Consider the following 27,904-nt stretch of genomic DNA (forward strand, 5'->3'; position numbering starts at 1 on the left):
GAGACATTTTTGAGATAATTGTGGTCTTTAAACGTCCATTTTGCAATTTCTGACACATCTTTCCATTTTTAGAGACAATAATAACAACACTAAACCACAAGTCAAATTTTTTTCCAAAATTTGAATGGTATTTCAGACTTCTGATTTTTACACGCCTTATTTTATCCAACTATTTTAATTTGGCACTGATATCGTTGAGTGTCAACCAACTTTTATTGTGAGACCCATCTAGTGCCTACCTATAAAACGCACGCTGCCTCTTTGAACACCATACGTAATAAAAGATAGCTGTCACTAAACAACACTTCTGATTTAAAAGTTCTATTGTTTCTGTAAAAACAGCATTATTGCCACTGTCTTATTTGACGCCAAACTCAACTATTTTATGAAGACAGATGCGGAAATATTTGAAATTGTCTAATGGCTTAAATGTTGACTTTTTGTATTTGATCCTGACAGTTTTAGTTTGTCATGTTTTTTGCTTATTTTTAGTCTAAGCAAAATCGAACATCACTCCTCCCAGTTATAATAACTTAACAAAAAATATTATTTTAAACCTTAGATCTCACATATTCTTTAAAAAATGAATAGCAGTCGAATCGAACCCTCTCCGAACCACCATTTCCTCCAAAAAGCATAAAAAATTTCCATTCCGTAGCATAAGACGTCCATACATCCGGTCTATACATCATTTGAATCTGATACTTTGTCTTTGCCCACTGCAGGCATGTCCAGATCCTGAATAAGTTTGAACATGCCATGCATTAACGTATTGCAAATATTTTAAATATTTGGCATAAAACATTCTCAATTACTTTTATAAGGAAATCAGTGTCGATTTGTATTGTAGAGCCATTATGAGATAGCTATAAAACAAACATAATCTACCATGTGTGGCCTTTTTCAACCCTTATCTATATTAATTCAACAATAACTTTCGGCTAAAATTAGTTCCTGAAATTTAGAGCCTTGTAAAATTTCTAGATTCAGGGATGCCAACGACCTAGTTCTGGTTAAGTTTTAGCTTGCTCGAGACTCGGGGTCTGTAAGTCTCAGTGTGCAAAATAAAAGCTTCAAATAAAAACTTTCTACCTTTCTTCAAGTAAAATCTTACTAGACACCATGCTAGGGTGCAACTAAGAAATGGAATAATCCATCCAACCAATCAAGCTAAGAAAATAAGGTAAAGTTTTGTTAAATCTGGAGAAAAACACTGCTTTTTTATTTGTGGCTTGTTTTTCAAAGCCTCTGACTCAATTACCATTTCTATTTCTTTCTATTTCCTATTCTAGTGACACTGGAACAAGTCAAACCAGATGATCATAATACATAATTTAATGTAAAGAAATGAAAATCTTTGCAATACAGAATGGTTGCATCTAACAAAACTTCTACAAAGCCTTATCGAAAGCTTGTTTTTCAAGTCATATTGGAGTATTCTATTCATTTGCTTTGGTTCACTAATAACTTAGAGGTAAGTTCCAAATCGTGAAAAGACCTTACCACTGTGCTATTTCTAAACCAGGTAAAAACAAGGATTTTCTCCAAACGTTTTTGACAGTACGAAGTGTGGCACCTGAGGTAAATCACAGGATGTTTTTAAGTTCAAAAAAGATAATGTCCGATCTTATTAGTGTAGTAATGGCAGAGTGTTTTAGCATTGACAATTTTTGGCAGTCTGTCATTTTCAATTCTCCACAATTAAATGATAGCCTTGGCAATTCTTGGCAATTTTATGCTAGCGGATGCAATTATGGTGCTCCTGAAAACACAGAAAGTCAACATAACACTTGGACAAATGCTAGCGCTGGCAATCACATCGCCTCTGAAAATACCGAAAGTCAATATTTATCTTGGATGAATATCCCAGGTCCCGTGGATAGATGTTCGGTTTAATCAGCTCAAGCTTCGGCTTCAAGTTGCGGTTCAAGTTTAAGCACTGACGGTCACATCGTCCCTGAAAATTAAGTACTTTACATTTTCAGCTATATAACTTTATAAAAATAGAACCTATTTGTTAGGTTAAAATAGGACATTAAAATGAATAATAAAATTAAGATAAAACTTATTTAATTATATACATTTAAGGACTCAAGCTTAAAATGAAAGAATTGTAGAATAAAAGATTGAAAAAATAGTCAAAAACATTTCCTCAGGGATTAAGAAAGAAAGAAAGTCAATTAAAAAGCTTTTAATATCCAAATACATGACAAAAGTTATGGAAATCTTAATTTTATTTTGAATAAATCTTGAATTGTTTTATAGTAGAGTGTTTATAGTATAGTAGAGTAGGTATACAAAAATAGCTTTTACTGCTTTCCCATATCCTGATTTTATAAAAGTTGAGATAAAAAAGACCATAATGCCGTATCTGAGCTTTATTATAAAATTAATCCCAAAAACTTTTTTCACAAAACAAGCTTTTCAAAGAAAAGTAAAGTGTTAAAGAAAAAATAAAGTCAAATAATCTTCCAAGCATAAAACCGAGTCAAACTCAAAATGATCAAAACTTTAGATGAGGGCTGATAACCCCCATGCCTTCTCAAGACCATAACATATTTTGTGCTTTACCGAATAAAAAAACATGCTCGATTTTCAGTTTAATTGATCTATACTGACACTTATTCTTTAAAGCTTTGGTCATTTTTTAATTATTGAAGAAACTAACAAATTTAAAACTTATTTTCAATTTTTTTAATAGTAAACCGACAATTTACACTAGCCTTGTGAAGACACAGATGCATTAATCTGTGCTGAGTAAAACGAACTCAACTCTCACAGGGGATAGAAATGCAAGGTAGTTAAGAATTAGCAATTTCAAATAAGCCAACAAGAAGCAAATTTATAGTTGACAAATTCTGGCTGTTGAAATGACAGAAGTTGCCAACTAGAAGTTAGAATAAACCTATTTAGAATAAATCTATTTAGAATAGTTAGAATAATCCATTTAGAATAGTTAGAATAAACCTATCTGACCATTCCTAAATTATTCGAGCCATCTTTCAGCTTCCTCAGCCACCCTTCTCCATGCCACCATGTTTAAAACTTTTACTTTGACTTACTCCCACAAAATCTCAGAATGGGTTGTGTCATCTTTGTGAACCTATCCTAATTTCAGCTAAAACTAGACCTACGTTGCCCGGCCAATGGGAAGTGTTGAAATTGAGGAAAGAGATAAGAAAGAGGAAAAGGTTCTTTTAGTTCTTTTTGAAGAGGCAACTTTAATATCTACCGTAAATGGCCTACCGCAATCTTTAAAGAGGCAATTGAGAAAAAAACCATATAAATTTGGCTATAAATAGAGACACGGGAGGTATTTCCTTAAGCCCAATTTATAACAATTTAATGTTAAAAGACTCTATAAATATTTTCACCCAGTCTAATTTAAGACAACCTGTCCGCATATCTAATGAAAATCGAAATTGTAGACACGCAAAATCTGTTGCAAGGCAAAGGATACTTATTCAATCTAATTGGTAACTTTTCTTTCATTGATTTCAAGTTGGTTTTTGTTGTTTGATTCAGTGTCTTTTTTCCTCTCGTACAATTCACTTGAGAAGGTTAGATTTTGCTGTTTGTTTCTTTTTTTCTTTTTCCTCTTTCTTATTGTTTTAAGTACTGAGGACGACTTGGCGGAGGTCCTTGTCGAAATATTTGCTTGTTTTTCATGTTTTACTACTGGCTGACAAAATCCTCGTTTTGCACCTATTTGATTTTTCTCTTTTCATTTATTATTCCCTTTCTTGTTTTCATACGTAATGACGAAGTTGTATCATATAGATTTAAGTGATCGTTGAAAATAATTCTAAAGTCCATTGGTGCCACACAGGACAGCTGCCTCTCTGGTTTCCCACGAAAGTAAGCAACCCCTAGTATCGTCATTTTGGCCATATGTCGTTTAGTGTAATTTTATGTAGAAATAATCACACAGGAGAATGTCGGAAATAAGTAATCGTATCAACCTCAAGAATTATACTTAAATACTTAAGGAGAGCTGAAACTATTTTGGAACACCTCGACTTGAAAGTCAAAGATCATAAGAAATATTTTTTATTTTCCAGAAAATTGCCTTTATTTTGAGATATTTAGGGACATTTTAGTAATTTTTTATTTGAGTGAGATATAGGCAAATTGTTACAGTCAAAACTATAAATTAGTTTTCGCCGAGGAGAAATAGGGAATAGAAGTATCATCCAACTATATTGATAAAAAAACAAAAGTTATAAAAAAAACACAAAAGTATATTGATAAAAAAACAAAAAGTTATATCTTTTTTTGTCTGTTTCAACATATTTGTTTGTATCAATATACATGCACCTTGTTTAAGTAAATCCAAAACATAAAATCCAAACACCTAACAAGGAAATGGTGGGGGAAGAAGGCACTGTGATTTGGCTATATGAAAGATATGAAATTTGAGAGAAGGAAAAGCTTGGTATCCCATGGTCTTGACATAATGTTAGCTATTGAAAAGATGAGTTGAAGAAAGTTGCCGTACTTTAAAACCAAAACGATTAAACTCAGTCTTTTTTTGATAAATTATATAATTGCTTAAGCTTTTCAAAATATCTCTTGAATTTTCTAAGATAATTAAATAATTACTACCAATAGATCACTCCAGGTTTATTGCTAAAGCCGATAGAGGCAATACTATTGTTGTATGGTATTCAGATGATTATGGTAAAACAGTCAGATTTTAAATGATTCTAAGACATATGAAGAATTAACTACCGATCCAAAGAAACACTTTATCAGGAAGTCCGCAAAGACCTTTTAGTCATCTAAAAGGTAAGGGTGAAATCACAGATCAATTGTGCAAAAGAGTTTTATCCACGTGGGTACGAGTCACTTCATTTTTATGGTCTCCCTAAAATTCATAAGCCCGATAATCCATTTCGACCAATCATTATCAGTTGTATTTCGTCTACTAATTTGGCCTCAAAAGTCTTAAATTAAATTTTTTATTGATTTCGTTTCTAAAGTAAAGCAAGTTTTGGGTGAATGAAATACAATAACTGGTAGTTTTGATGCGGATTCAATTTATATCAATTGTGATCCCCAAAAGGCCAAATTCATTGTCGAGAATAAGCTTAATTCTAACTCATCTATATTAGAAAAACCTTCACTTTCGAATCAGACACTTCTTTCTCTTACAGCTATTTCTGATAGAACTCCCTTTTATTTCCAATATAAGCCCACTTTTTATAGACAAAAGTGTAGCCAATGGGTGCCCCCCTTTTGGCAACATTTGCTAATATTTTCACGGGGGATCTTGAAGAAGGTGCCATTTCGCAAAGTCTTAACAAACTTAAATTTTGGTTTCGTTTTAAAGATTATATTTTTTATTCATGGGAGCACCGTGAAGAATCTGTTGTCTTTCCTTCATTTGCTTAACTACTTGGACCCAAAACTGAAATCTACTGAAGAATCAGAGGTAGATATGCGTCTTAATTTTTTGGATGTCCTGGGGACATTCCCAAATCTACGCACAATGACCGTTATTTAAATAATTCTTCTAATCATTGCACACTTGTGACCATCCAGAGCATGCTATTTTATTTAAGCAAATTATTTTTATTTCACAAGACAAAGATATTGTCCACCACTGCAGAGAGGTTATTGAGATTTATAAATACCAAAATTTAGGTCTATTTTTTAATAGAGATACTGGTAATTCAAGAATAAAAGGATTCTTATGTCGGTTTTCTTAAGAGAGGAGCCAATGCTTGAGTCATCCCTGAAATAAATCTTGAATTACATTCACTTTCACATAATGAAAGTCGTCATCAACCGCTCAAATCTCAAGTGTTTGTGCAAAAAAAGGTGCAATTACTAAAATCAGAAATCAAATGACATTGTTCTCCAAGTTTTGGTGGTCTGAAAAGTTTCCTACCTCAACACGAAGATGGCAGAACTCGTCAATAAAATTTGGGGAATGTAGTTGTGCATCCTTTTTTAAATAGAGTAGTTTTACTTTATAGAAGCAATTGTGGTCTAGAAAAAAATTCCCACTAAATGGCGCTTGTTACTTGTTACTTACAAAGAAAACAGGAAAAAAACATAAGACATAAATTATTACATTTTAGCTAAGTATATAGTTGTGCTGCTTCCTTTGAGGCATTCGTAGTGATATGGGTCAATAGAAGGAGAAACCGGTGACATCAGCTCGTGTTAGTCATCTGGTGGCACTTTCAGAAGTCTAAGTAGATGACGCCACCACCAAACGAATGTGAATGAAGCACAAATAGGGTGACCTTGTATTTAATTTGTTTGAAAATACCACTAAACAAAGTCAGGAACACTAAGTCTTTGATTAATTGCACTATCACTGCAGTAGGCTCTGAAAAACCAGCGCAAAACATGGTAAACTGAGATGACAAGGGTTAGGTATTTCATAACGCTCATGGTTTTATCCCCAAAATTATCAAAATTTTGACTGCAACACATCAAAATTTCAGCCGTTTTGGACGTGCAATTGCTATTTGCCAATGGTTTGGATGAGTTTCTGTGGGTCTTTGTGTGAAAATGAAAAGATAGAGTATCCAGCTGTCATAAAATATTTGTTTTGAAAGGAATTATGCCTACACAAACCAAAAATGAGTTAGACTCGGAATACGAAGACTCTTCATCGTCATTTATCACAGTGAAATTTCGAACAGCCGAATTTAAACGTGGCTGTAAGAGCTTGGGAGATGATTAAATAAAAAAAACTAATTTTTTTACCTGAAAGTAAGGAGCGATATTAAAACTTAAAACGAACAGAAATTACTCCGTATATGAAATGCGTTGTCCCCTCCGCAATCCCTCGCTCTTTACGCTAAAGCTTTTAATTGTTTTAAAAGTTAGAATTGTGGCAAAGAGTCAAACTTTAGCGTAAAGAGCGAGGTATTGCGGAGGGGACAACCCATTTCATATACGGAGTAATTTCTGTTCGTTTTAAGTTTTAATGTCGCTCCTTACTTTCAGCTAAAAAAATTAGTTTTTTTTATTTAATTTCTGAATGTTATTGAATTAATGCATGTTTGGTTTTGGCTCTCCGCACATAAATTATTAAAATGAAATTTGTATATTAATTCTTTTTTTGGCTAAATGGCTTTCTTTTAGTTTTGATCAGACGACTTTGAAAAATAAGGGGTGGGGAAGGAGTCCTAGTTACCCTCCAATTTTTTTGTTACTTAAAAAGGCAACTAGAACTTAATTTTTAACGGACGTTTTTATTAGTAAAAAATATACGTAACTTAAGAATTACCTTACGTAACAAACTTTCATAATCCTATATTTTTATTATGTATAAGAAGGGGTTTGTACCCTCGTTAATACCTCGCTCTTTACACTAAATCGTAAGTTTTGTCCCAATTCTTTAAGAATGACCCCTGAATCAGAAATGCCGTAGAATAAATAGTTGAAATTACTAAAAATACTTTAGCATAAATACCTCGCTATTTATGCTAAAGTGTTTTTAGAACCCCTCATATGCGTAATAATCTCTGTTCGTTTTAAATTTCAATACTACTCCTTCCTTTCATTTGAAAAAACGTTTTCATGTTTATTTTTCATTGTTTTCTTATAGTAATGCTAGAAAATCCTGCCCCCTATTCATTGAATTTTTCTTCCCCCATGACAGATTCCTCCAAGGAAAGATCCTCCAACATAGCCATTCCCTCAGCCCCACCCCGAAACAAAATAAAATCCCCCTGAAAACGTCTGTACACTTCCCAATAACCATTACTATATGTAAACACTGGCCAAAGTTTGTAACTTGCAGCCCCTCCCCAAGGGATTGTGGGGGAGTAAGTCATCCCCAAAGGCATAGTTATTATGGTTTTAGACTATGCTGAACAAAATGGCTATCTAAAAATTTTGATCCGTTGACTTTGGGAAAAAAATGAGCGTGGGAGGGGGCCTGGATGCCCTCCAATTTTTTCGGTCTCTTAAAAAGGACACTAGAACTTTTCATTCCCTTTAGAATGAGCCCTCTTGCGACATTCTAGGGCCACTTGGTCGATACAATGACCCCTGGGAAAAAGAAAAAAACCCAAATAAACACGCACCCGTGATTTGTCTTCTGGCAAAAAATACAAAATTCCACATTTTTGTAGATAGGAGCTTGAAACTTCTACAGTAGGGTTCTCTGATACGCTGAATCTGATGGTGTAACTTTTGATGGGTAAGACTAAACTAGATGAAACTTCTATACTTAAAATCAGCATTAAAATGCGATTCTTTTGATGTAGCTATTGATATAAAATTCAATTTTTTAGAGTTTTTGTTACTATTGAGCCGGGTCGCTCCTTACTACAGTTCATTACCACGAACTGTTTGATAAGCATTCGGTACATCCAATAACTGCAACTACTGGCGAAGACGCCGCTACAGTTCACCAAACGGTCCTAAACGAACGTCAAATTGAAGTGAGAGAGACAGCAGAGGCAATGAAAATGATCAAAGATCGTTTTATCACATATTCAATCAATATCTAGGCATAAGAAATCAGTCCACACGCTGGGTGCCACGTTTGCTAATGCTAGACCAAAAACGTGTCCGAATGAACATTTCCAATGCTCTTTTGGCGCAGTTTAAGTGCAATAAATCCGAATTTTGGTCCCGAAAAAATTCATGTAGATGAAACTTGGATGCACCATTATAAGCTGGAAACAAAAATACAATCAAAATAGTGGATTGCTTAGGGGGGACCAGGTCTAGCCTCAAGCGACTTCTTTGTGCTCCCTCAACTAAAAATGCCTCGAGGACAAAGATTTTTATCAAATGAAGAGGCAATCACCTTCCTGAACAATTATTTTGCAGAGAAGAACGCGGAGTACTATTTTGACAGATTAAAGAGATGGGGGAATCGCTAGGAGAATTGTATAGTGTTGAGGAGACCATGTACAAAAATAGAAATAAATTTTAGGATAAACAGTGTTGTATCTGTTAGGTTGGACACTTCTCAGACCACCCTCGGTCGTTTGTTTGAGTGAACCAATTAATTTTCTTTCACTGGCCTTTGTTTGCTAGCATTCAGTTGTTTGTCAACATTCTTAGGTTTTATTTGTTTGTTTTTTTTTACCATTTCTCTCAGCATTTATTTTCCGCTTTTTATTTGTTTTTTTTTTCTGGCATTTTCTTTAAATATTTTTTGTTCGCGCTGAGGAAGAAAGGCGATTGTCTTTTAGAAATATTCTTTGTGCTTTTTTCAGTATCTTAGTTTGGCCTTTAGAAAACCCCGTTGTGTTTTTTTCTTTATATGACCAATTCGTTTTTCTTAGAAATAAGAAGCCTTCGACATATATTGTTTCTCAAAATAGGTCATTTTATCTAAAACAAGAAATCCTTTCAACTTATACAGTCAATCCAGATTCTTGCTTTGGATTGTGAAAAAAGCAAGCTTTGTAAGCTAAGCTGTAAGAAAATTATCGTCATAGGATAGTGTAAAGAAATCTAAATTGGCACAATATTTGAATAAATAATAATTTACTTCTATTTTTATTTGGAAGTTTAAATTTTTTTCAGAATAGTGTCTGTTTTTATAATTCCCCCTGTTCTTACTAAATTTACTTAAAATAAAACAGGACAAATACAGTTAAAGCTAAAGAGTCGGTTGGGTGACCCTAGCAAAAGTTGAAGATATAAGGTTGACTCTTATTGGCTTCTTAAGCTCATCTATTGCTTGTTAGTAGCAAACTGGCATTGAGCAAAATATATTTTTATTATGTTTTAGTTTTCACACGGCTGAAGTTTGAACATCCCTAAATTTAGTATATTCTAGGCCGTCGATAGGGCTGGTGCCCGGCCAACTTTTGCATGAACTCCCCCTCCTTGAAAAGTGTTATTTGAATATCCAAGTGACTAACGCGTTCACCTCTTGGCCGAAGCACCATACCCAGATCAGCTTGTCACTAACCCCCTTTTGAACAGCCCTGAACTGAATCAGTTGTTGGTGATTATATAGAAAAAGCTAGTCTTAAATTTTTTTGTCTCTATTCAACCCCTACGTCCAACCAATTCAAGTGTAAGGTTTATACTTCCAAAGAAAAAAAATATTCTTAATACCTCTATTATAAAGAGGACTGAATGCTTTGACAACGACAATAATTACATAATATTCTCCTTATTTAAACTATCATGGAAATCAAATATTATTCTTTTGGATAAGACACAAACGATTTGCTGTCTGATAAAATGTCGTTCAGTTGTTCAGTTATAATTTTGAGTCACATGCAAATTGGAAGTATTTTTAAAGATTTTTCTCTTTTGTCATGATTTTGGCTATCTTTCCATTATTCATTCACATGCTATTCTTTTTTCTATCAAGAAGTGGAATAAGCCCCTTTCTTTGTCGTCTCTTATGAATTTGGTATCGTAATGTGTCCATAGGGGTACGGCTAGATAGCCAGCTTAGCAAATCCATCACGGTTAGGAAAGGTGTGAAACAAGGCTTTGTGATTAGTCCAGCACTTTTTAATAATGCCATCCAAACCGCTACTGAAGATATTCCATCATTTCTGTTTAAGCCCGTATTAATGTCATCTATCTTCGTTGCGTAGACGATATACTTCTACTATTAAGTGTTCTCCAATTTCTAAAAGTATAGCTAATACAGCTTGCTCTTGTCTCGCTGAGATTGGTCTTCATCGCCTCCTCTGAAACTGTTGACCGAGAAACTGTTTCTGCATCATCTTCTCTGAATCACTTAGGTCCCCGTTTGGATCAAAGAAACCCACCTGAAGCACAAAATACCAAAATATCTGTATACTTTCCAATAACAAATACTATATGTAAACAATGAGCAAATTTTATAACTTAAAGACCTATCCCTAGGGGTTAGGGAGGAGGGGGGTGTCACGTTATCTGTAAAGATACAGTTTTGGAATTTTTCAACTATACTGAATAAAAATGATAAAATGGCTACCTCAAAATTTTGACCAGGTAATTTTGAGGCAGAAGGGGGTAAAAGGAGGGCTAGTTACCCTACAATCTTTTCGGTAACTTAAAAAGGTCACTGGAACTTTAGTTTTCATACAAATGTGCCCCTTCCGATATTCTAGGACCATTGGTTTGATACGATCAACCCTGGAAAAAAAAACACACATCCATGATATTTCTTCTGACAAAAGAATACAAAATACAACATTTTCAGAAAGTTAGTGGCAAGGAACTGTAGTTAAAGAGTGATGTGGCTCAACAGTACCCCAAACTTTAAAAAACAGAATTTCAATACCAATAGATATATAAATATTGTAGGGCAGCTAGCACCCCTCCAACGTTCCCTTTCCCCCCCCCATTGTCAGTAGCTAGTTTCTTGTCGATTCAGGAGTTAAGAAGGGTTGCGGTCTATCTCCATTTATATCGATCACTTTGATTCATATTGTATCAGGGGACACCCCAAAGGTTACGAGAGAGCATGCAATTAAATGGAAAAGTGAAGCTCTCCTAGACTTAAAGTATGCTGATGATTTGAGCGTTCTGGATGAAAAGCAAAATTAAGGATTTTTTAAGAGGTTTTGGCTAGAAAATGTTCGAAAATTAATGAAAACAATATCGTTTGGACTGGTCAAGATAGGTGAGACACGTTTGGCGGGTGAAAGATGACAAATTGCCAAAGGTGGTAGCTTTCAGCCAGCCATCTAGGGCAGAAAAAAATCAGGTCACCTAGAACGAGTTGGGATGAGATAGTAAAGAAAGATTTAAGAGAAATTTGAAATTCTTATATATGTTCTATTATATGTTCTACTCTTCGAAAATAATTATGCAAGTTACACTTAAAATAAAATAGAATTGACCCCCATATATTTGGAATAATGTTGAACGAAAGTCTTATTTTGTTTTCAATTCCTGAGCATTTTGACCATGTTTATTTGCAGAGGTTTAACGTCGCTTATTATGAATTTTATAGGAAGACAAAAAAAGGGCTTCCTTGTTTTTATTTGTTTTATGAAATACCAGGTACGCCAGCTTTTAAGACATATTTGAGATAATCGTGGCCTTTAAACTTCCATTTTGCAACTATTGAAATATCTTTCCATTTTTTAGAGCCAATAATAACGACACCGAATCCCATGCCAAATTGTTTTCCCCATTTGAATGGTATTTCAGTCTTTTGATTTTTACACGCCTTATTTTATCCAACTATTTTATTTTGACAGTAACATCGTTGTATCTCGAGCAGCCCATATTTTGAAATCCATCTAGTGCCTACCCATAAAATGCAAGCCGCCTCTTTGAATGAATTATATAATAAAAATTAGTTGTCACTAAACAAAATTTCTAATTTAAAAGTTATAGTCTACATTAGAAACGGCAGTGTTGCCATTGTCTTATTTGACGCCAAACCGGACTATTTTCAACAACCAAGAGATAAAACTCTACAAAAAGAAAACTTCAAACGAGACGACGGCCAGTAGAATTGAAAGACTAAAACAACGCGGATATTTCGCCTGTGTCCAAACAAGGCGTCTCCAGCACAAGATAGAAAATTAAAAGAAAACTAAACTAAAAACAAATAAAAACCACCACCAATAATAATAAATACAATTGTCGCTACTTATCCACGTAGGGAAAAGCAGCTATTTGAGTTACTTCAATGAGAATCAAAGAGCAACTGAGGAAAAATTATGAAAATTGAAACTTAGTTAATTATTCTGTTGCGAATAATCCTCTTGTAAGCTAACATTGAAGCAACTGTTTTTGGTTTAGTGGGTAATCTTGTCCCCTGGTGATTGTGTAAAATTTTAATTCCCCCATCGACTATTGGTTCATTTTTCAAAAGAATATCATAAATCGGTTCAATATTTAAATTCCCCGTGTCTCTATTTATTGAAATATTAGCAAATATATGTTTTTTAATTTCTATAGCCTCACTTGCCCACTGAGAAAAACCTCTATCATTAGAAATTGCTGTAGCCTCATCAAATTGTATAAAATGTTCGGGATAAAAGAATGTATGTTCAGCTAGAGCTGAAGCAAAAGTTTCGGGAGGCTTTCTTAGTTGTAGGGTTTTTTCTCTTGAGTTGCGATGCTCAATAAATCTTTCAGTAAATTGTTGGTGAGTTCTACCAATATAAAACTTTCCACAGGAACAAGAAATTTTATACACCCCACTAACTAAATCCCCTCGGGTTAAATCCTTCCCAGAATTAAGAAAACTACCTAATGGTCTCACTGATTGGAAACAAGTATCAATGTTGTGTTTACCTAAAATTCTTTTAAGCATCTCTCCCAAAGCACGTGCATAAGGTGAAGAAATGAAACTTTTCGGCATATTTAATTCTGTGCACTGTGAAACCCTAATGTGAACTTTGATGGTGAGAGATGTGAAAATATTTAAAACTGAATAGTGGATTAAGTTGGCTGTTTGTATTTGATCCTGTTAGTTTTAGCGTGTCCTGCTGTTTTGGGAAAAAATAACTTATTTAACAATCTATGCATAATATTTCTTATTCTTTTTAGTCTATGCAAAATCCAACCTCACTCCTCTCAGTGACGATAACTGAACTTTAGAAGTCATATATACTTTAAAAAAAAATTAGCTATCAGCCGAATCGAACGCACTTCAAACTACCATTTCCTCCAAACAATATGTCATAAGAAATTTGCTATTTTGTAACAAAAGACGCCTGGTCTATACCTCATTTGAACGTAATACTTAGTCTTTCCCAACTGCTTTTTTGTCCAGATCCTGACTAAGTCGTTTTTCTCTTGCTTGAGTACATACCTATAAGTTAGTTTTATTCATGCTTTAGATTCCCTCAACCGAGTTGACTTGGCTAGAATGACAGTTTAAATGTACTGGTTTTGCAAGAGAAAATCATTTGGCTTCGTATTAATGTTCTGTTTGATTCATCACAGTAGCTAACTGAATCCTGGCCCATTGATTCTTAATATATGGATAGTGTAAATTTGGTTTGTGATTCCATATACTGTTTGGCTAGAGTTTTCCTTGCCTCAAGACCTCATTATTTACGTTAAATTTTTTAAATGAATTTTAAAGCAAAGCTTATTATTATAATTAAACGGGTATTGTGTATTGTATTTCAGGAGTTGTTCTTAATTAACTGGGACAAATCAAAACTTTAGGGTAAAGAGCTAAGTCTTGTGGAAGGGGAAGCTCCTTTCACATAAGTAATCATTTCTGTTCGTTTTAAGTTTTACGTTGCTCCTTACTTTCAGTTGAAAAAAACTTGCTTTTTATTTTAATTTCTGGTCGTTTTTAAATAATACCGGGAAATCCGGCTCTCTCTTCATGAAAAATTTTGGTATTTGTGTATTATACGCCACCCACTGAAGTTTGCGAAGTTTAATACTCAAAAACAAACGGATTCCTTGGTAGTTTCTTTGTTACTCTAGAAATAAATTTGGGCTGTATATTTGCACCTTAGAGAGAGGGATAAAGTATAGCGGGTCTGCATGCAAAATGTATTAGGTACAATTATTCTGCATATTAAGAAGTAAGAATTTTTTTCTGGCTTCACACCGTCCAAACAATTTACCCCCACCCCCATATGTGCAAATATATAGCCCAAATTACACATTTTCCATCTATTTACATAGCGTAAACTTGAATGGGTGGCAAGTAATATTCAAGTGCCAAAACTCCTTCTCCCTTGGAAAGCCTACTCGGTCTACTCGGTTGAGGGAATCTAAAGCATGAATAAAACTAACTTATAGGTATGTACTCAAGCAAGAGAAAAACGACTATTTATCTGATAATAATGGGCAAAGTACCCAAAAGTCACCTCTTACTAAAATCTGTTACTACATACCCACTTGACTGTATGGTTGTCGGTATACTGTACCGTCATTTCTTTCACTTTGGCATAACTCTTCAAGTTATGGTTCAAAAATTTCAACTAATACAGACTTCATATTAAACTGGCAAGGGCGCATCCAGAATTTTTTTTTGTTAGTGGAAGATATTTTCTGGGAGGGGGGTTATAAAAAAACGCATGAAAAAATCGTTGATATACATTTTTTATATGTTCTTATGATAATGATGATTTTTTGGGGGGAGGGGGTAGAAGGATACACCCTGTAACCCAATGGATACGCTCTAGTAAGTAGAAATTAGAAATTGTAGCTCCCTCAGTTTTAAGAATTTCAAGATTAATAAACGGTTGGCAATTTCGTGTTATCTTTTCTTGTTTTTGAATCTATTTGTAGCAACAATATTAAACGGCTCTTCATTAGGTAGGAACGTGTGGGTAAGAATGAAGAGGGGTCACCAGTATCTCAGCCTGGGAAAAATAAAACACCAGCGAAAGAAACTAAAACTTACGTTTCGGTATAATGCTGATTGGATGGAGACGGGTGTTGAAAATTATAAGCGGAGCTATCTGGTGAGCTATCTGATGGCCATGGTTTCTCTCTCATTTGGGTCTTATGGAATCTCCCTTCATACTCAACCTTTTGTCTTTGGCTTTTTGACATTCGCCCGAATTTCACAGCTAAAAGTAGTATATATTATTTTAAAGCTTCAAGATCTCAAGAATGTTTTCTGAACTTTTTTTTCTATATATATATATATATATATATATAATATATATATATATATATATATATATATATATATATATATATATATATATATATATATATATATATATATATATATATATATATATACTAGATGTTGGGGTGGCGCTTCGCGCCACCCCAACACCTAGTTGGTGGGGGCGCTTCGCGCCCCCCCCAAGCCCCCCCGCGCGCGTAAGTCGTTACGCGCCATATTAGTTACGCGCCATTGTAGTTGTGTCCCTATGTCCCACCTGTGAATATAGATATATATATATATATATATATATATATATATATATGTTTTTAACTACGTAAAACTTGCGAATATACAACATTCTTTGCTGTCCCATTGTCTGTGCATATAAATAGATTGTCAGGTTTAACCGACTCTTGAACATGCAACATATAATGGTCCATGGGAAAACAATCCGTATTCAGATCTATACCTCATGATTCTAATGATTGCCCTTGAGCTTTGTTGATGGTGATTGCTAATCGACCATTCCCTGAGTCGCCATCGTCATTTATATATCCCCCTGTGCACCCCGGCGTCCCCTTTGTAGTTATGTCCCTGTGTCCCGGTCGTCATTTATATTCCCTGTGTCCCGGTCGTCATTTGTGTCCCGGTGTTCCAGTCTGTGATTTCTCTTTGAGTGTCCCGGGCGTCATTTATATTCCTTGTGTCCCGGTGTCCCGGTCGTCATTTATATCCCCCTGTGCCCCCCGGCGTCCCCATTGTAGTTGTGTCCCTGTGTCCTGGTCGTCATTTATATTCCCTGTGTCCCGGTCGTCATTTGTATCCCGGTGTCCCGGTCTGTATATACATTCGTTTTTTAGTTTTGTTTTTCTCCTTTATTTTTTTCCTTTTTTCTTTTTTTTCTTTTTTAGTTTATTTAGATTTTTAGATTTTTTAGTTTTTTTATTAGTTTTTAGTTTTTTTGTAGTTTTTACCATTTTTTTAGTTTTTTTAGTTTTTTTTTTTACTTATGTCCTGGTCGTCATTTATACTCCCTGTGTCCCGGTCGTCATTTGTGTCTCGGTGCTTTGTTGATTGCTAATTTATATTATATTTATATTTATATTTTTTATATTTATTAATATTTTTTTAGTTTTCTTTTTCTCTTATTTTTCAGTTTTTTCCTTTTTTTTAGTTTTTTCTTTTTTAGTTTTTAGTTTTTTTTTGTTTTTTACCTTTTTTTAGTTTTTTAGTTTTTTTAGTTTCTTAGCTTTTTTAGTTTTTTTATTAGTTTTTAGTTTTTTTTTAGTTTTTGCCTTTTTTTAGTTTTTTCAGTTTTTTTAGTTTTTAGTTTTTTACCTTTTTTTAGTTTTTTTTTAGTTTTTTAGCTTTTTTAGTTTTTTTTCTTTTTAGTTTTTTTTGTAGTTTTTACCTTTTTTAGTTTTTTTCTTCTTTTGTATTAGTGTGAAATAATTCAGACGTCATATGCGGACAAACACGACGTCACTCGACAGACAGACAGACAGACATAACCCACAAACAACTTATTTTTATATATATTTATTCATATTTTTTTAGTTTTCTTTTTCTCTTTTATTTTTCAGTTTTTTCCTTTTTTTTAGTTTTTTTCTTTTTTAGTTTTTAGTTTTTTTTAGTTTTTTACCTTTTTTTAGTTTTTTTAGTTTTTTTAGTTTTTTAGCTTTTTTAGTTTTTTTATTAGTTTTTATTTTTTTTTGTAGTTTTTGCCTTTTTTTATTTTTTTCAGTTTTTTTTTAGTTATTAGATTTTTACCTTTTTTTAGTTTTTTTTAGTTTTTTAGCTTTTTTAGTTTTTTTTTCTTTTTAGTTTTTTTTGTAGTTTTTACCTTTTTTAGTTTTTTTCTTCTTTTGTATTAGTGTGAAATAATTCAGACGTCATATGCGGACAAACATGACGTCACCTGATCCATCCACAGATCCACACACAGACAACTTATTTTTATATATATAGATATATATATATATATATATATATATATATATATATATATATATATATATATATATATATATATATATATATATATATATATATATATATATATATATATATATATTACATACCGGGACACAGGGAATATAAATGACGACCGGGACACTCAAAGAGAAATTACAAACTGGGACACAAATGACGACCGGGACACAGGGAATATAAATGACGACCGGGACACAGGGACACATCATTAGAATAATGAGGTATAGATCTGAATACGGATTGTTTTTCCCCAGACAGTTATATGTTGCATGTTCAAGAGTCAATAAACCTGACAATCTATTTGTATGCATAGATAATGGGACAGCGAAGAATGTTGTATATTCGCATGTTTTACGTAGTTGAAAAAACACACACACACATATATATATATATATATATATATATATATATATATATATATATATATATATATATATATATATATATATATATATATATATTATATATATATATATATATATATATATATATATATATATATATATATATATATATATATATATATATATATATATATATATATATATTATATATATATATATATATATATATATATATATATATATATATATATATATATATATATATATATATATATATATATATATATTATATATATATATATATATATATATATATATATATATATATATATATATATATATATATATATATATATATATATATATATATATATATATATATATATATATATATATATATATATATATATATATATATATATATATATATATATATATATATATATATATATATATATATATATATATCTATTCACAGGTGGGACACAGGGACACATCTACAATGGCGCGTAACTAATATGGCGCGTAACGACTTACGCGCGCGGGGGGGCTTGGGGGGGGCGATGTGATGTTGTGAGAATTAAAACTAAATAATTAAAACACTTCGTGAAACTTTTTTAAAAACAGCCCTAGTATCCTCACTTCAGCAAATATCCACAGAATTGATTTCCACTGTCTTGAAAAGATTTTCCCTATTGTCTCTACTTTGTATTTGTTTGTTATGGAAAGGCAGTGTGGTCTTCGTCACTATTTTTTACTAAAAATACTTTAGCGTAAAGAGCGAGGTATTACGAGGAGGTGAACCCCTCGTATGCGCAATGATTTCTGCTCGTTTTAATGCTGCTCCTCACTTTCAGTAGAAAAAACTTTTCATATTTAATTTTTTCATTGTTTTATTTTAAATAATGCTAAAAAATCCTGCGTCCCCTTCATTGAAAGGGTCTTCCCCCATGAGAAGTTTTTCCATGGAAAGATCCTCCCAAGCACCCCCAACTCTCCCTCTCAAGCCAAAAATATCCCCCTGAAGACGTCTGTACATTTCCCAGTAACCGTTAGTATATGTAAACACTGGTCAAAGTTTGTAACTTGTAGCCTCTCTCATGGGGACTGCGGTGGAGTAAGTCGCCCCCAAGGACATAGTTCTTAGGTTTTTCGAATATAGTAAATAAAATGTCTATCTCAGAATTTGGATCCGGTGACTTTGGGGAAAAATGAGCGTGTGACGGGGGCCTAGGTGCCCTCCATCCTTTTGGTCACTTAAAAAGGGCACTGTAACTTTTAATTTTCATTAGAATGAGCCCTCTTGAGACATTCTAGGACCACTGGGTCGATACGATCACCCTTGGGGAAAACAAACAAATAAACACACATCCGCGATGTGTCTTCTGGCAAAATATGCGAAATTCCACATTTTTGTAGATAGGAGCTTGAAACTTCTACAATAAGGTTCTTTGATACGCTGAATCTGATGGTGTGATTTTCGTTAAGATTGTATGACTTTTTGTGGGTGTCTTCCCCTATTTTCTAAAATGAGGCAAATTTTCTCAGGCTCATAACTTTTGATAGGAAACACTAATCTTGATGAAAGCTATATATTTAAAATCAGCATTAAAATGCAATTTTTTTATGTAAATATTGGTGTCAAAATTCCATTTTTTAGAGTTCGGTTACCATTGAGCCGGGTCGCTCCTTACTACAGTTCGTTACGACGAACTGTTTGACCTGTACATATTTTGGAACACCTCGACTTGGTGGGTCGAAGATCATAAGAAATATTTTTATTTTCCAGAAAAATACCTCCATTTTGAAATATTTAGGGACATTCTAGTAATTTTTGTTTGAGTAATTTACAGGCAAAATTATAAAATTAGCTTTCGCCGAGGACAGAAAGGATAAAAACAAACAAATATCCTACTATATTGATAATAAACAAAAAAGAAGTTACATGCCTATTTTTTTTTTCAAGATTTTGTTTGTATCTATTTATATGCATCTTGTTTTAGTCAATCCAAAATATAAAATCCAAACACCTAACAAGGAAATGGTGGAGGGAGAGGTGATGTAATTTTGTTATTACCTATTATCCCAAATCAAGTGAAAATCATAGTGACAAATGAGTCATACAGCACCATAAAGGTAAAACTTGCTAAAAAAAAGTTAGATCTCTGCAAATTATTAAATTTACCTATCAAGCAGCTCGTGGTAACGAACTGTAGTAAGGAGTGGCCCGGCTCAATAGTAACCGAAACTCTAAAAATCGGAATTTTGATGCCAATAGTTGCATCAAAAGAATCGCATTTTAATGCGATTACTTCGTATATGAAAGGGGCTGTTCCTTCCTCAACACCCCGCTCTTTACGCTAAAGTATTCTACTGTTTTAAAAAGTAGAGTAGAGAGAAAGAGTCAACCTTTAGCGTAAAGAGCGGGGCGTTGAGGAGGTCGTAAACAGCCCCTTTCATAAACGAAGTAATTTCTGTTCGTTTCAAGTTTTAGTGTTGCTCCTTACTTTCAGTGAAAAACTAGTTTTTTTTATTCAATTAATAATTTTGATTTATTATTTGTTAATTTATAATTATCAAATCATTATTAAACGTAACTCTGTATTTCGTTTCTGTTAACACAAAGTTGAGGAAAGCTGGTTATTGAACAAAATTATCTTGTACCAGAGCCATAAAATGAAATTAACTCTTACCAGGAGTAGGAACTTGAGCTGAATGAACGGGTTAGTCATCTAGGAGATCTGGGACATTCACCCAAGATTAATTTGATTTTACTGCATTTTCTGGGACGGGTGACATCCAGGGCTGGAGCTTGAACCAGGACTTGAAGAAGGATTTTGAGCTGAATAAACTGGAGATCTACCAACCGGACCTGGAATATTCATCCAAGGGGTATAGTGATTGACTGTATCTTCAGAGACGATGTAACTGCCAGTGCTATCATTTGTCCAAGTGTCATATTGACTTTTAGTATTGTCAGGAGCAGATAATTGTTAATACTAGCAAAAAATTGCCCAGAATTGCCAATACTATCATTTAATTGCAAAAAATTGAAAACGATAGGCTGCCAAAAATCGTCAATGCTAAAACACTGCCATTACCACACTAGCAAGATCAGATCCCAGCCACAACATAAATGTGGATGTTTATGCTGTGGACAATAGCTCTTTTTGAACTGAGCTTCTGAAAAACATTCCTTGGTTAACCTCATATGTAGCACACCTCTTACGTATAATATAATCGGATAAGATCCTTGCTTTTAATTGGTTAAAAACAAATTTGGTCGTTAGGCGATTTGCCAACCCGGAAGTTACATGTAGGTGAACTTTAAGATTGGTGCAATTCGACTCTAGGATAATTTTTATAAAAATGTTTGACAATAAAAGTAGATAATTTCCAGTTGCACCAATTTCCATTTGCACCATTTTAAACCACTGGCCAAGTTCAAGAGCCTGCACTATCATTACTCAGAATCTTTCCCAATGCATTAAGACTTTTGTCTGAGACTTCGAATATTAGAAGTTGTCTATAGCAAATATCACACCGTAAAATTATGGTAAGCATAGTAATGATATTTAACATATTTTCAGACCTTGATAATTTTTGTAAGTGAATTTAGGAATAATGCTAAACACAAATCGTATTGGTACGAAGGATTGTTAGAATTGGTTGTATTCAACCATATATATATATATATATATATATATATATATATATATATATATATATATATATATATATATATATATATATATATATATATATATATATATATGCATTTTCTGATTTTGGCTCTCCGCACATGAATAATTAAAACGAAATTTGCATAGTAATTTATTTTTTTGCCTAAATGGCTTTCTCACAGTTTTGATCGGACGATAATGAGAAAAAAGGAGCGGGGGATTAGGCCTTGTTACTCTCCAATTTTTCAGTTACTTAGAAAGACAACTAGAGCCTTTAATTTTAAGAACGTTATTATTAGTAAAAATATATGTAACTTACGTTACGAACTTCTAAATACCTATGTATTTATTACTTATATGAGGGGGTTCACCCCCTCGTCAATACCTCGCCTTTTACACTAAAACTTCAATTTTGTCTCAATTCCTTAAAAATTACCCCTGAATCATAAAGGCCATAGAATAAACAGTTGAAATTACTTTAGCGTGAAAAGTAAGGCAATAGGAAGTAGTGAACCCCTCATATGCGTAATAATTTCTGTTCGTTTTAAGTTTTAATGCTGCTCTTTACTTTCAGCTGAAGAAACTTTTTTCATATTTATTTTTTCATTGCTCTTTAAAAAAATACTAAGAAATCCTGTACCCTCTTTATGGTAATACTCTTCCCCCATCACAAATTCCTCCATTGAAAATTACCCCCACATAACAAAAATATTAATTATAAACAAGTTTAAAACAAACAGAAAGTATTCCATATATGAAAGGCGTTTTCTCCACTCCACGCCTCGCTCTTTACGCTAAAGTTTGACTCTTTGTCACAACTATACTTTTTGAAACAATTAAAAAACTTTAGCGTAAAGAGCGAGGTGTTGAGGAGGGGACAACCTCTTTCATATACAGAATAATTTCTGTACCTTTTAAGTTTTAATATCGCTCCTTACGTGTAGTTAAAAAACTTGTTTTTTTTATTTAATTTATTCAAAAGCCATTCTTTGTCGAAATTGCCCATATGAATTTTATTTCCTATTTGAAATGACCAGAAGTCCTCTTTGTGCTGGGTCACGATTTTCTTGAGATGGAAAAATTTAGCTTCATCTGAAGAATTGAAATGTGTAGTTGATTAGACCTGGGTTGTGCAAAAGCTTCACTTTTTTTGCCAAGCTGCGATAAATTCTAACATGTTCATTAATTTTGTCAAGGTCTTATATATTATTGTGCTGAAGTTTTCATGTGCACGAGTGAAGTTTTCACGTGCTTTCATTTATCAAATATGCACATTATACTCGTCGTTCCTTAAGAACTATGTTACAAACATGTACCATAGTTCTGATGCTGATTGAGAAAACTAAGCTATTGATCAATCCCTCAGAATGTATCGTTTGAAGAATTTCCAACTAAAAAATTATCAAAAATGTTACCATTTCAAAAAGGGTTTCAAAGAGGATATATATATATATATATATATATATTAAAATATATATTTTTAGATATTTTATAGGTTATATAGTTTTTTTTTAGAAAGGGGCTCGTTATAGGCCTTGTGTTGTTTCAATTCCCTTAAGTCAGTGAAATAGCTAAGTTTTATTTTTTAAGGGGAGGATCCATGACCCAGGAATTGCTGAAAAGGGGATTTTTTTCTACATTTATCTTTTTTTCTTTTGCTAATGTTTTCGGCCAACAACGCGTTTATTCTCCTTTAATAAAAATAAATCGCAAAATTGTTATAAATGTTATATAGTTTATTTTTTTTAATTTCTGTGCTCGGGCAAGTGCCCTCTGAGCTCTCCTCATAAAACTTTTGCCTGAATGTTTCCAAAAGTCCTCCCAGCCTCCTGCTCAACTGGTCAACTTTCTTCATACCTGCCGACAGTCGTCAGTGAGGTCATATGATATATGTGAAACTATTAACATATGAGCTTTGCTGTGAATAAGAAATTTTATTTTATTGAAAATTCATGAATTTGATATGTTGATATCGACCTTACTGCTAAAATAGTTTCCTTTGCAGGTATTTGGTTAATTGATTACATAGACTAGATTTGTAATTTCAACGTCTGACTGAAATAAATAGCAAAAAAAAATAGCCCAGTGAGTATTTTCACTAAGGGTGAGGCTATTTCAAGCTACTAAAAAAAGGATTTTCTTATAAGCATTTTAAAACAAGGAAACTGTATACACAACTTAAAGTTTAAGGGAATCTTTCATATCCAATTCATTTTGAAAAGTAAATATGTTTGAAGACATTATGTACAGGGTTCCCAGCCTTAGGTCCATGAATATACCCCCTGAGCATTCAAAAATACGTCATTTTTAGCTGAAATGGGTCCATCTTGAAATCACAAAAAAATAAAGGGGAATATTTTCGTATCAGTTTTATCATTGACCAAGAAATACTCTGTAAACTTCTTTCAAAGAGGTTTACAATGCCCTGTAAACCTCTTTGAAAGTGGCAACATCAAATGTGCAGTGAAAGCATATTCATACAATATCACTCAGTACGACATCATGAAACTCTTGTCTTTATTTCTTGTGTGGGAGTTATGGGTTTAGTGTGTGAAATTCCAAGCAGTTATATGATTGATCCTAAATCTAGGTTTTGAAGGGAAGTTTTGACGGTCAGACTTCAGGGTCCCGGTGGATAGAGATGACTTGATTTGAGTTAATCCATTAGCATTCGTTTTGCTTCTTTCTTGGACTAGGTTTGAAAATTTTGGCTATTTGGCAAGCAAAAAAAAGTCTTTCGTTTTTGGACTGATAAAAATACTTCATTGACAGGGCCGTTCCTAAGGTCAGTGGCACTCGGGACAAAATAGTTCCCTGACAGAAATAGGTTCCAGTAGAATGAAAACCTACACTAAACTAGAAAGGCTAGGAGAGGTATTGCTTTTTGTAATGTTATTAAATATAAAAAAAAAACAAGTTTTTTGAAATGAAAGTAAGGAGCGACATTAAAACTTAAAACGAACAGAAATTACTCCTTATATGAAAGGGTTTTTTCCTCCTCGACGCCCCGCTCTTTACGCTAAAGTTTTTTATTGTTTTAAAAAGTAGAGTTGCGAGAAAGAATCAAACTTTAGCGCAAGGAGCGGGGCGTCGAGGAGGAAAAACCCCTTTCATATAAGGAGTAATTTCTGTTCGTTTTAAGTTTTAATGTCGCTCCTTACTTTCATTTCAAAAAACTTGTTTTTTTATTTAATTTCTGAAAGTTTTTGAATTAATGCATGTCTGATTTTGGCTCTCCGTACATAAATTATTAAAATGAAATTTGTATATTAATTCTTTTTTTGGCTGAATGGCTTTCTCTTAGTTTTGATCAGACGATTTTGAGAAATAAGGGGTGGGGAAGGAGGCCTAGTTGTCCTCCAATTTTTCGGTTACTTAAAAAGGCAACTAGATCTTTTAATTTTTAACGAACGTTTTTATTAGTAAAAAAATACGCAACTTAAGAATTAACTTACATAGCAAACTTTTATATTCTTATATTTTTGATTATATATATGAGGGGTTGGTCCCCTCGTTAATACCTCGCTCTTCACACTAAATCTTGTTTTGTCCCAATTCTTTAAGAATGACCCCTGAATCAGAAAGGCCGTAGAATAAATAGTTGAAATTACTTAAAAAATTTTTAGCATGAAGAGTGAAGTATTTATCTCCTCCTAAATACCTCGCTCTTTATGCTAAAGTATTTTTAGAACCCCTCATACGCGTAATAATCTCTGTTCGTTTTAAGTTTTGATGCTTCTCGTTACTTTCAATTGAAAAAACTTTTTCATGTTTATATTTTCAATGTTTGTTTTTTTATAGTAATGCTAGAAAGTCCTGCGCCCTTTTGATTGAATTTCTCTTCCCCCATGAAATATTCCTCCAAGAAAAGATCCTCCCATATAGCCCCCTCCCCTGAACCTCACACCCAAACCAAAATAATCCCCCTGATAACGTCGGTACACTTCCCAGTAACCATTACTGTATGTAAACATTGGCCAAAGTTTGTAACTTGCAGCCCCTCTCCCAGGGACTGTGGGGGGTAAGTCATACCCAAAGACGTAAATATTATGGTTTTAGACTATGCGAAACAAAATGGCTATTTCAAAATTTTGATCCGTTGACTTTGGTAAAAAAATGAGCGTGGGAGGGGGCCTAGGTGCCCTCCAATTTTTTTGGTCACTTAAAAAGGGCACTAGAACTTTTCACTTCCGTTAGAATGAGCCCTCTTGCAACACTCTAGGACCACTTGGTCGATACGATGACCCCTGGGGAAAAAAACAAATAAACACGCACCCGTGATTTGTCTTCTGGCAAAAAATACGAAATTCCACATTTTTGTAGATTGGACCTTGAAATTTTCTCTATAGGGTTCTCTGGTACGCTGAATCCGATGGTGCAATTTTCGTTAAGATCCTATGACTTTTAGGGGGTGTTACCCCCTATTTTCTAAAATAAGGCAAATTTTCTCAGGCTCGTAACTTCTGATGACAAAGACTAAATTTGATGAAACTTATATATTTAAAATCAGCATAAAAATCTGATTCTTTTGATATATCTTTTAGCATCGAAATTCTGTTTTTTAGAGTTTCGTTTACTATTGAGCCGGGTCGCTCCTTACTATAGTTCGTTACCACGAACTGCTTGATTCTAGATTCTGGATGCTATACCGTTTTTGTCAGTTTTATTTGAAGGTAATGTCTTCGGAACTCGGTATCGACTATTATTATTATCAGTACTTAGATAAGCTTTAGTAGGCAGGGGAGTACGATATTTTGTAGTTTTTGCAAAAAAAACATTTTTTTTCTCCTGAGCATCACGAACGCAAGGTAATCTGAATATTTATGCTGAATCTTGCCGATACTCATGCGAGATTAAATCATACATTTAAGATTTCGAAAAGATATAAAAGTTTCCCTCAAATCATTTCTTTCTTGGTATAGGGGAGAGGGGAAGGTACATACAAAGAATTTCTTAAGGGTTATGGAGGATGATGAAAAATTGATTTTATTTGGTAGTTGGAAAACAAAGTGGCCATATTTTCAAGGAAATCTAGGATATCAGGGGGCTTTGGCCGCGAGCTGGTAAGAACAATCTGATAGAATGAAATTAATATAAACATTTAAATCCCTTGCTTTGGAGAAAATTCTTGACTTACGATCACATCTCTGGCAAAGCCAGGATGCTAAAAATAAAACAAAACAAAAAACACTTCTTTGATGGAAAATAACATTTTTTCCGGCAAAGAAAAAATGTAGCCAGTTAAAAATATTCCGTTTTATGTCATGAATTTATAAAATGAGTCACTTTTATTGAATTGTGTTAAAAGGACACACGGTAATGTGTAGAAAAACTGGTTAAAAACGATCAATCTCACATTTTGGGAAAATATCCCCTTCCCTTTTTTTTAGGAAAGATCTGTTGGTTATATCTAAGGATTTGATCGTACAAATACATAAGCTACCTAAGATCGTGCCCTTAGGGTGGAAATGGGAGGGCGCAGAGGAATATGTTTCCCTTTGATTTTGTACCCTCTCCGGATTTTAAAATATAAATTTTTGTGGCATTTTCAATGAAAAACCTATCCAGCCCCCCAATCAATGAAGGTCTAAAACCATCCTGGGTTTTTTATTTTTTCTGTAGCATTTACGTCTCACTATTTCAATCTTCACATTGTACAGAACATTTGTAAATTTGACACCTTGAATTCACTGCCGAAAGTTGTCCACCAATTAATTAAATTCTCCCTTTTTCAAGTTTCGAGTTGTGTTCTTTTCGCCTAAAGTTAACTGCTACTTCTAGAAACTCATCAAAGCACCTGGCCGCCTAAGGCTAACACAGCTACACACACTCCTCCTCCATCTCACTCTGTTCAAAGTCTCCCTTTTTACACCCTTCCAGGGAGTTCTCATTTCCCTTCTTCATGACAACTTCCCACCCCAATCACGGACGACCCGCTTTCCGTTAGGCCATAAACTTTGGCTGAAAATGACAACCTACAGAAATCTGTCATCCTTCGTCCGCAGAATCTGCCCTAGCCATCTCAACCTTTATCTCATTATAACCGTGGAAAGTGGGATTGAACGAATCTTTTCGTATAGACTGCTATTTGAAACACGGTCAGTCAGCCAGGTACCCAGGACAACTCGTAAGCAATTTCTCTTCAAAACATCTATAAAATATTCATTCGCTTTTCGAAGCACCCATGCTTCAGAACCATATCTGATCACTGTAGCTTACAATATTCTAATCTTTGTTTTCAGACTTATCTTCCTATTCTTCCAAACTTTATTCAACTGTTAAAAAAACATCTCCACTGCTCTCAACGTCTTTACTAATAATCAAATGAAAAAACAATATTAAAGGAGCAACATTAAAACTTCCAACTAACAAAAAATATTACGTATATGAGGGGTTTG

General features: G+C 33.5%; 2 long non-coding RNA genes across 3 annotated transcripts in view; one reads left to right on the plus strand and one right to left on the minus strand.

Moving 5' to 3' along the window:
* The first annotated feature begins 519 nt into the window (after positions 1–519).
* Positions 520–27,904, plus strand: part of LOC136024970 (uncharacterized) — a 72,946-nt gene continuing 45,561 nt past the window's right edge. For both annotated transcript variants that reach the window (XR_010616988.1, XR_010616989.1), the window contains exon 1: positions 520–1,474. This is a non-coding gene — a long non-coding RNA (uncharacterized LOC136024970). The remainder of the gene's footprint in view (positions 1,475–27,904) is intronic.
* LOC136024969 (uncharacterized) lies at positions 1,318–20,984 on the minus strand. The gene is made up of 3 exons (XR_010616987.1): positions 20,517–20,984; positions 15,272–15,440; positions 1,318–1,957 (listed from the first exon to the last, which is right to left on the minus strand). It is a non-coding gene; the product is annotated as an uncharacterized LOC136024969 (long non-coding RNA).

Source organism: Artemia franciscana, chromosome 3, assembly GCF_032884065.1.
Source record: "Artemia franciscana chromosome 3, ASM3288406v1, whole genome shotgun sequence".
Lineage (NCBI taxonomy): Eukaryota > Metazoa > Arthropoda > Branchiopoda > Anostraca > Artemiidae > Artemia > Artemia franciscana.